This window comes from Oncorhynchus masou, chromosome 27 (genome assembly GCF_036934945.1).
Source record: "Oncorhynchus masou masou isolate Uvic2021 chromosome 27, UVic_Omas_1.1, whole genome shotgun sequence".
Classification (NCBI taxonomy): Eukaryota; Metazoa; Chordata; class Actinopteri; order Salmoniformes; family Salmonidae; genus Oncorhynchus; species Oncorhynchus masou.
In genome coordinates this window covers 49,284,393-49,294,239 of record NC_088238.1, presented here as the reverse complement: position 1 = coordinate 49,294,239, position 9,847 = coordinate 49,284,393, and positions in this window count along the sequence as shown.

Below are 9,847 nucleotides of genomic sequence, written 5' to 3'. Positions count from 1 at the left end.
CCAAAGCGATGTTATAGATCACTTTATAGAATCGGATCAGTTGTATTTTCTTGGGTAATCGTATCCTAACAAGGCGTACGCCTGCGCTTTTTGCCATGTTCTTTACAGCTAGGCCTATGGCATACTCTCTCATACCCCCTAAATTTGAGTCTTGGCTTTAACTTAACAGCCCTTCACTGACACTCAGGTAGGCTATTAAAAGAGTGGTGGGTGGAGGAATTGACTGACATATCTCAGCTAACACTGAGAAATATTGAAATTTCATCAATTAGAAATGACATGACCCTCCCCTGGACTATATTTAAAAATATATATTAAAGCCTCCCCTTTACTGAAATTCTGTACATTTTGATCTGTCCCTTATCACTTATTAACCATTTATTTACATTACTTTACTTGAATAAATGATTTCAGCTGTTTCATTCGAAGTCATCATCTCATCTCTGTGGAGCTGCTGCCTAAGATCACAATTGTTGTAGTTCTTCAAAGTAAATATGGCATACTTTTATGACTGCTGAATACCAACTAACAATCACTTAGATCATGTATTTTCAGGTAAAGATACCTCAGGAAACAACTTCTCTCCATCCCCCTCGAATTGCGCGTTCTACTGTCTCTTCTCTCTCTCACCGTGTCTGCCCCACACTAACCTAACATAGCTGCCATGAAATAAACGCAGACTGAACACGTAGGCAATGGATTATGGTCATTGTAGTTAATTACCTCCGCTAAACAATGTAGACTGTTGGCCTGCTGGGAACTACAACTCCCTACTACATTGGACAGTTCGGGCTTGATCTGATTTATCCTATAGGGAAACTGCGCATTCAGCGCACAAAAAAAAAAGAACAAAATGGAATTCAAATAAATAAACCGGCATCAGCCAATTAGTTGTTTAAAAACCAAGCATGAGTGATGGAGTGTACATATTTTTGTGTCTGTGTGTTTTAGAGAGTGCAGCGTGTGTTTTGCTGGTTGTGTGTGTGTGGGTCTGACAGAGCAGCAAGGCATCTAATCTTTAGTGTTTACTGTTTAAATATTTGCCTGTCTCGGGATCTGAAGACAGAGAGATAAGGCAGGAGACAACCCCTGTCAAAGAACTGTCTCTCCCCTAGGAAGCCATTTTTATTAAACATTGATTTTCTACATCTCTTGATAATCCCTATATCAAAGAAACATCAAAGCATCAGCCATTCAAAACATATATGGTATTCAAATAAAATGGTATTTGTCACATGCTTTGTAAACAACAGGTGCAGTCTAACAGTGATATGCTTGTTTACAGGCCCTTGACAACAATGCAGAGAGAAAAATAGAAAAATAACACGAGGAATAAATACACAATTCCTTATTATTTTTGTCAATTACTTTTCCGTTTTCTCTCTCCAATACGTCTTACCTTTCAGCTACAGATGTAAGATCTTAATTTGAGCCAGTTTTCTACAGCAGGGAAATAATCCTGCAGCAACAGGAAATGAGAATTATTATGTGGATTATAATACATTAATATTTTTTCTGTAGGGGTTGATACATTTGTTTCATAAGGGGAAATCAAGTCTGAACATTCAAAGTGAAATAAAAAACTTCAGAGGCCTTTTTAAACCTCAAATACACTGCAAGTTTTAAATGTCCTGCATTGCAGGAAGGTTATCCTGCAACAGGGTGAACAAATTATACATAAGCAGCCTCACAAGGACTTTACAAAATAACCTAACATACTATAGATGTAGCAGCGATGCTATTGATGTGGCCCTCTGACTCAATCTTCTACAAGAGGTTGCAAGTGGCTCCCCTTTGGCCTCCACTGTGTGGTCCTCACCCCCAAGGTGTCTGTGTATGTGTGTGGTGTGTATCTGCTGCCCTCTTCCTCTCTTCCCTCCCCGTGTTCCATCTGTGCATGGCGTTCCCATGGCAACGGGGCGGCTCACGATGGGGTGGTGAGGAGAGGGTTGTGGTTGGTAGCGCCTGTTGGCAGTTCAGTGCGTCTCACCCATCTCAGTGTGATGGGCCCCTCCTGGGCCTGACGATGAGCAAAATTATTTTTAATGGATCTTCATGAAACCATCTGTATCAGCGCACCTGCCCACTGGAAGGCTATCGACAAAGTGGTTACGACCACAGGACCCCCAGATTGCTCTAAAGATGTGTAATCATTTTGTTTGCCATATATGAAGCTCTCTTTTTGGTATCTATGTTTTGAGGCCAGGGGTGGTTTGGAAGCTAGATAAAAACATGTTTTCTCTTGGCTTCTAATCCATAGTTTGTTGGTTTCATTATCAGTTGAAAGTCAATGCAGGGTTTAGCGTAGTCTGCTAGCACTCTGTTTTGCTTGCAAACATGCTTTGTCTTAAATGTCACGTAACTTAGACAGGGCTTACTTACACTCTGATGGGTTAAATTGTATACTGAGCAAAAACCATTGATTGCAAAGTTTACCAAACCATACACCAATGTGCAGAAGTCTACTTTTAACAATTGCCACTGAACATTTTACGATAACACATTTCCTTGAGGAACAGTGCAGATGCAAAGTTTGGTAACAGAATGACAGTTAAATCTCCCTCAGTTTTTTTATGTGACCACATTCCAAAAACACTTAAATATCTGCTCTGAATTAAGATTCAAAGACGTCTGCTAAAAGAATGGGATGTCAGCTATGATATGAAACCTTGAGTTTGAAAACCTCTCCGTTGTGAAGTGGATCAACAACCTTGTAAAAGAATGACATCCTGGGTCCCTGATCTCTACTATACAGAAATGCATCATTTGAATGTCCTTCTCTTCATGGTGATGTATCCTAAATAGATACACAAAGGTAGATAAATATACTATCCTCCTTTGCATATCTGGGTATTATTCTACACACTGGCTAGTATTCTAATGAGCTCCACCCCCAACAAGACCAAATATGGTTGGTCTGGACCAAATCTGTACTAATTATAGATGTCTATGTTTCAATAGTTTGGACAGTACAGTAGAGAAAAAGAGTGTGTGTGTATACATACATACATACATACCTACATACATACCTACATACATACATACATACCTACATACATACCTACATACATACCTACATACCTACATACATACCTACATACATACCTACATACATACCTACCTACCTACCTACATACATACCTACCTACCTACCTACCTACCTACATACCTACCTACCTACCTACCTACATACATACCTACCTAACTACCTACATACATACCTACCTACCTACCTACCTACCTACCTACCTACCTACCTACCTACACACACACACACACACACACACACACACACACACACACACACACACACACACACACACACACACACACACACACACACACACACACACACACACACACACACACACACATACATACATACGGATCGTACAGATCGTTTTTTTTCCCCCTCATCAATCTACACACAATACCCCATAATGACAAAGCAAAAACAGGTTTTAGTTTTTATTTGCAAATGTTTATTTAAAAAAAAAACTGGAAATATCACATTTACATAGGTATTCAGACCCTTAAACTCAGTACTTTCTTTTATTATTATTTAAAAAAATCTATTTTTATGTTTTAAAAAAAATACAGCTTTTCTGTTACATATACATATTCATTTTACATATACATTTTGCATGCACATTTACACATTTACTTTGTTGAAGCACGTTTGGCAGCGATTACAGCCTTTAGTCTTCTTGGGTATGACGCCACAAGCTTGACACACCTGTATTTCGGGAGTTTCTTCCATTCTTCTCTGTCATGTGCCTTTTTACTGAGGAGTGGCTTCCGTCTGATAACTCTACCATAAAGGCCTGATTGGTGGAGTGCTGCAGATATGGTTGTCCTTCTGGAAGGTTCTCCCATCAGGACTGCGATTACTCACCACGGACTAGCAAAATCCCCTTTTTCCTTTCATGACTTTGACGAGCCCTATGCAAAGAATATGCTGCTTCCTCGGGAACAGGCCCCGGGCAGAAGATCAGGCTGCCTTCTGAGAATTCGTAGGTGATCTAATTAACCCCTACTTCCCTCCATTCTGCTAGCAAACATGCAATCTTTGGAGAATAAAATCGGCGAGTTACGCGGAAGATTAAACTACCAATGGGACATTAAAAACTGTAACATCTTATGCTTCACGGAGTCGTGGCTGAACGCTGACAATGTCAATATACAGCTGGCTGGTTATATGATGTACCGGCAGGATAGAACAGCAGTGTCTGGTAAGACGAGGTGCGGCGGTCTATGTATTTTTGTAAACAACAGCTGGTGCACGATATCTAAGGAAGTCTCGAGCTATTGCTTGGCTGAGGTAGAGTATCTCATGATAAGCAGTAAACCACACTACCTACCGAGAGTATTTTCATCTGTATTCTTTGTAGCTGTTTACATACCACCACAGTCAGAAGCTGCCACAAAGACAGCATTGAATGAGCTGTAATCTGCCATAAGCAAAAAAGAAAAATTTCTATCAGCATGTTTAATGTACAACCAGAGGAAAAATAACTCAGGACCACCTATACTCTACACACAGAGACGCATACAAAGCTCTCCCTCGCCCTATATTTGCTTATATCCTGCTTACAAGCAAAAATTAATTAAAGCAGGAAGCACCGGTGACTAGATCAATAAAAAAGTGGTCAGAGGAAGCAAAGCTACAGAACGGTTTTGCTAGCACAGACTGGAATATGTTCCGGGATTCCTCTGATGGCATTGTACACCACATCAGTTATTGGCTTCTTCAATAAGTGCATCGATGACGTCGTCCCCACAGTGACCGTACGTACATACCCCAACCAGAAGCCATGGATTATAGGCAGCATCCGCACTGAGCTAAAGGCTAGATCTTCAGCTTTCAATGAGCAGGACTCTAACCCTGAAGCTTATAAGAAATCCTGCTGTGCCCTCCAACAAACCATCAAACAGGCAAAGCGTCAATACAGGACTAAGATCAAGTCATACTACACCGGCTCTGACGCTCGTCGGATGTGGCAGGGCTTGCAAACCATTACAGACTACAAAGGGAAGCACAGCCAAGAGCTGCCCAGTGACACAAGCCTACCAGACGAGCTAAACTACTTCTACGCTCGCTTCGAGGCAAATAACACTGAAACATGCATGAGAAGAACATGCATTACATCGGATCTCCGCAGCCGATGTAAGTAAGACCTTTAAACAGGTCAACATTCACAAGGCCTGGAGGGCCAGACGGATTACCAGGACATGAACTGCGAGCATGAGCTAACCAACTGGCAAGTGTCTTCACTGACATTTTCAACCTCTCCCTGTCCGAGTCTGTAATATCAACATGTTTTAAGCAGACCACCATAGTCCCTGTTCCCAAGAACACTACCGACCAAACCACTCACATCGGTAGCCATGAAGTGCTTTGAAAGGCTGGTTATGGCTTACATCAACACCATCATACCAGAAACCCTAGACCCACTTCAATTTGCATACCGCCCCAACAGATCCACAGATCCACAATCTATATTTCACTCCACACCGCCCTTTCCCACATGGACAAAAGAAACACCTATGTGAGAATGCTATTCATTGACTACCACTCAGTGTTCAACACCATAGTGCCCTCAAAGCTCATCAATAGGCTAAGGACTGGATGCTTAGACTTGACTTCCTGGACTTCCTGACTTCCTGACAGGCCGCCCCTAGGTGATAAGGGGAGGTAACAATACATCCGCCACGCTGATCCTCAACACAGGTGCCCCTCAGGGGTGCATGCTCAGTTCCCTCCTGTACTCCCTGTTCACTCATGACTGCACAACCAGGCACGACTCCAACACCATCATTAAGTTGCAGATGACACAACAGTGGTAGGCCTGATCACCGACAATGACGAGACAGCCTGTAGGGAGGAGGTCAGAGACCAAGACAACAACCTCTCTCTCAACGTGATCAAGACAAATGGAGATGATTGTGGATTACAGAAAAAAGAGCATGCCCTCATTCTCATCGTCGGTGCTGCAGTGAAGCAGGTTGAGAACTTCAAGTTCCTTGGTTTCCACATCACCAACAATCTAACATGGTCCAAGCACACCAATACAGTCGTGAAGAGTGCACGACAAAAGAGACTCAGGAGACTCAAGAGACTTTGAGGCCAGTTGGATGTACTGCCAAATGCTCTAAAATGGCAATAGAGGCGGCTTATGGTAATGAAATTAAAGTAAAATTCTTTGGCAACAGCTCTAGTGGACATTCCTGCAGTCAGCATGCCAATTGCACGCTCCCTCAAAACATGAGAGATCTGTGGCATTATGGCATGTGCGTATTTTAGTGCCTCATCACAAGGTGCACCTATGTAATGATCATGACTATTAATCAGATTCTTGATATTCCACACCTGTCAAGTGGATGGATTATCTTGACAGAGGAGAAATGCTCACTAACAGGGATGTAAACATATTTGTGCACAAAATTTGAGAGAAATTTGAGAGAAGCTTTTTGTGCATCTGGAAATGTTCTGGGATATTTTTATTCAACTCATGAAACATGGGACCAACACTTTACATGTTGCGATTTTATATTTTTGTTCAGTATAGTTTGAATTAACACGCCCAGTCAGTGTTGAGTGACAATAATGTATCCCATAACAGCAGATTATTAAAAGATTTACCATAATGCCAGTGAACAGTGTGTACTGTATATAGCAGACCTGGGTCACAGACATCAGTTCAAAGTCTAGTTTTGATTGACATTTGGTTGATTTGTCTAATAATGTGAAATAATGTCACCCTGTCATTTGATTTAAGTTAAAAGTTGGGTGAAAACCCTCCTCCCAAAATGCAGACTTTTTCCAAATCCAATCAGTTTTCCACATTCATTCAATGAATTCAAATAATTTTGGGGGGTTGAAATGACATGGAAACAACATTGATTCAACCCGTTTTCGATCAGTGGTATGTACTTTCAGACGCACTTGATTTTTCTGGGAGTTTGCACTTTGGGACTCTTTTATGGGTGCTATTGTACAGGGCAAATTGAATCAAACAATGCTCAAATAATATCTAAGTGATATCTTACCATTTCTTGTATTAACCTCCAATAGCAGACTGCGACCGACATGCACAATGTTACCTGACACATTCGAGGGAACTGGACCCTATTCTAACTAAACTACTGAAAGAGCTACTTCCTGTGCTTGGCCCTCCTATGTTGAACATAATAAACGGCTCTCTATCCACCGGATGTGTACCACACTCACTAAAAGTGGCAGTAATAAAGCCTCTCTTGAAAAAGCCAAACCTTGACCCAGAAAAAAAAACTATCGGCCTATATCAAATCTTCCATTCCTCTCAAATTTTTTAGAAAAGGCTGTTGCTTAGCAACTCACTGCCTTCCTGAAGACAAACAATGTATGCGAAGTGCGTCAGTCTGGTTTTTGACCCCATCATAGCACTGAGACTGCACTTGTGAAGGTGGTAAATTACCTTTTAATGGCATCAGACTGAGGCTCTGCATCTGTCCTTGTGCTCCTAGACCTTAGTGCTGCTTTTGATACCATCGATCACCACATTCTTTTGGAGAGATTGGAAACCCAAATTGGTTTAGATCTTATCTGTAGGAAAGATATCAGTTTGTCTCTGTGAATGGTTTGTCCTCTGACAAATCAACTGTAAATTTCGGTGAACCTCAAGGTTCCGTTTTAGGACCACTATTTTTCTCACTATATATTTGACCTCTTGGGGATGTCATTTGAAAACATAATGTTAACTTTCACTGCTATGCGGATGACACACAGCTGTACATTTCAAAGAAACATGGTGAAGCCCCAAAATTGCCCTCGCTGGAAGCATGTGTTTCAGACATAATGAAGTGAATGGCTGCAAACTTTTTACTTTTAAACTCGGACAAAACAGAGATGCTTGTTTTAGGTCCCAAGAACCAAAGAGATCTTCTGCTGAATCGGACAATTAATCTTAATGGTTGTACAGTCGTCTCACATAAAACTGTGAAGATCCTCGGCTTAACTCTGGACCCTGATCTCTCTTTTGAAGAACATATCAAGACTGTTTCAAGGACAGCTTTTTTTCCATCTATGTAATATTGCAAAAATCAGAAACTTTCTGTCCAAAAATGATACAGAAAAATTAATCCATGCTTTTGTTGCTTCTAGGTTGGACTACTGCAATGCTCTGGATAAAGCATGAAATAAACTTCAGTTAGTGCTAAATACGGCTGCTAGATTCCTGACTAGAACCAAAAAATTTGATCATATTACTCCAGTGCTAGCCTCCCTACACTGGCATCCTGTCAAGGCAAGGGCTGATTTCAAGGTTTTACTGCTAACCTACAAAGCATTATATGGGCTTGCTCCTACCTATCTCTCTGATTTGGCCCTGGCGTACATACCTACATGTACGCTACAGTCACAAAACTCAGGCCTCCTAATTGTCCCTAGAATTTCTGAACAAACAGCTGGAGGCAGGGCTTTCTCCTACAGAGTTCAATTTGTATGGAATGGTCTGCCTACCCATGTGAGAGACGCAAACTCGGTATCAACCTTTAAGTCTTTACTGAAGACTCATCTCTACAGTGGGTCATATGATTGAGTGTAGTCTGGCCCAGGAGTGTGAAGGTAAACGGAAAGGCTCTGGAGCAACGAACCGCTCTTGCTGTCTCTGCCTGGCCGGTTCCCCTCTTTCCACTGGAATTCTCTGCCTCTAATCCTATTACAGGGGCTGGGTCACTGGCTTACTAGGGCTCTTTCATACCGTCCATAGGAGGGGTTCGTCACTTGAGTGGGTTGAGTCACTGATGTGATCTTCCTGTCTGGGTGTGCGCCCCCCTTGGGTTGTGCCGTGGCGGAGATCTTTGTCGGCTATTCTCGTCCGTGTCTCAGGATGGTAAGTTGGTGGTTGAAGATATCCCTCTAGTGGTGTGGGGGCTGTGCTTTGGCGAAGTGGGTGGGGTTGTATCCTTCCTGTTTGGTCCTGTCCGGGGGTATCATCGGATGGGGCCACAGTGTCTCAGCCTCCAGTATTCATGCTGCAGTAGTTTATGTGTCGGGGGGCTAGGGTCAGTTTGTTATATCTGGAGTTCTTCTCCTGTCATATCTGGTGTCCTGTGTGAATTTAAGTATGCTCTCTCTAATTCTCTCTTTCTCACTTTCTTTCTCTCTCTCTGAGGACCTGAGCCCTAGGACCATGCCTCAGGACTACCTGGCATGATGACTCCTTGCTGTCCCCAGTCCACCTGGCCGTGCTGCTGCTCCAGTTTCAACTGTTCTGCCTGTGATTATTATTATTTGACCATGCTGGTCATTTATGAACATTTTAACATCTTGGCCATGTTCTGTTATATTTACATTTACATTTAAGTCATTTAGCAGACGTTATAATCTCCACCTGGCACAGCCAGAAGAGGACTGGCCACCCCACATAGCCTGGTTCCTCTCTAGGTTTCTTCCTAGGTTTTGGCCTTTCTAGGGAGTTTTTCCTAGACACCGTGCTTCTACACCTGCATTGCTTGCTGTTTGGGGTTTTAGGCTGGGTTTCTGTACAGCACTTTGAGATATCAGCTGATGTACGAAGGTCTATATAAATACATTTTATTTGATACTCGGTTTCCTCAACCCAATCTCATGTCACTTCTCATAAATTGGGTTTGTAGGAAAATCTTGGTGATGTTTTATGTATCAATGTCTCCCAGGGCAACCCTCAGGAGCCCTTTTGAGAGGAGAGCGTCGCGTGTGATTTATAAAAGACAGCCATTGTCCTTGTGTGCCTTGGCAGATAGTTTAAGGAAATTGAATGAGATCAAATTTAGTGCAACCTCCATTGGGTTGGCCACATTATTTTGAAGTGCTTGGTTACCGTGG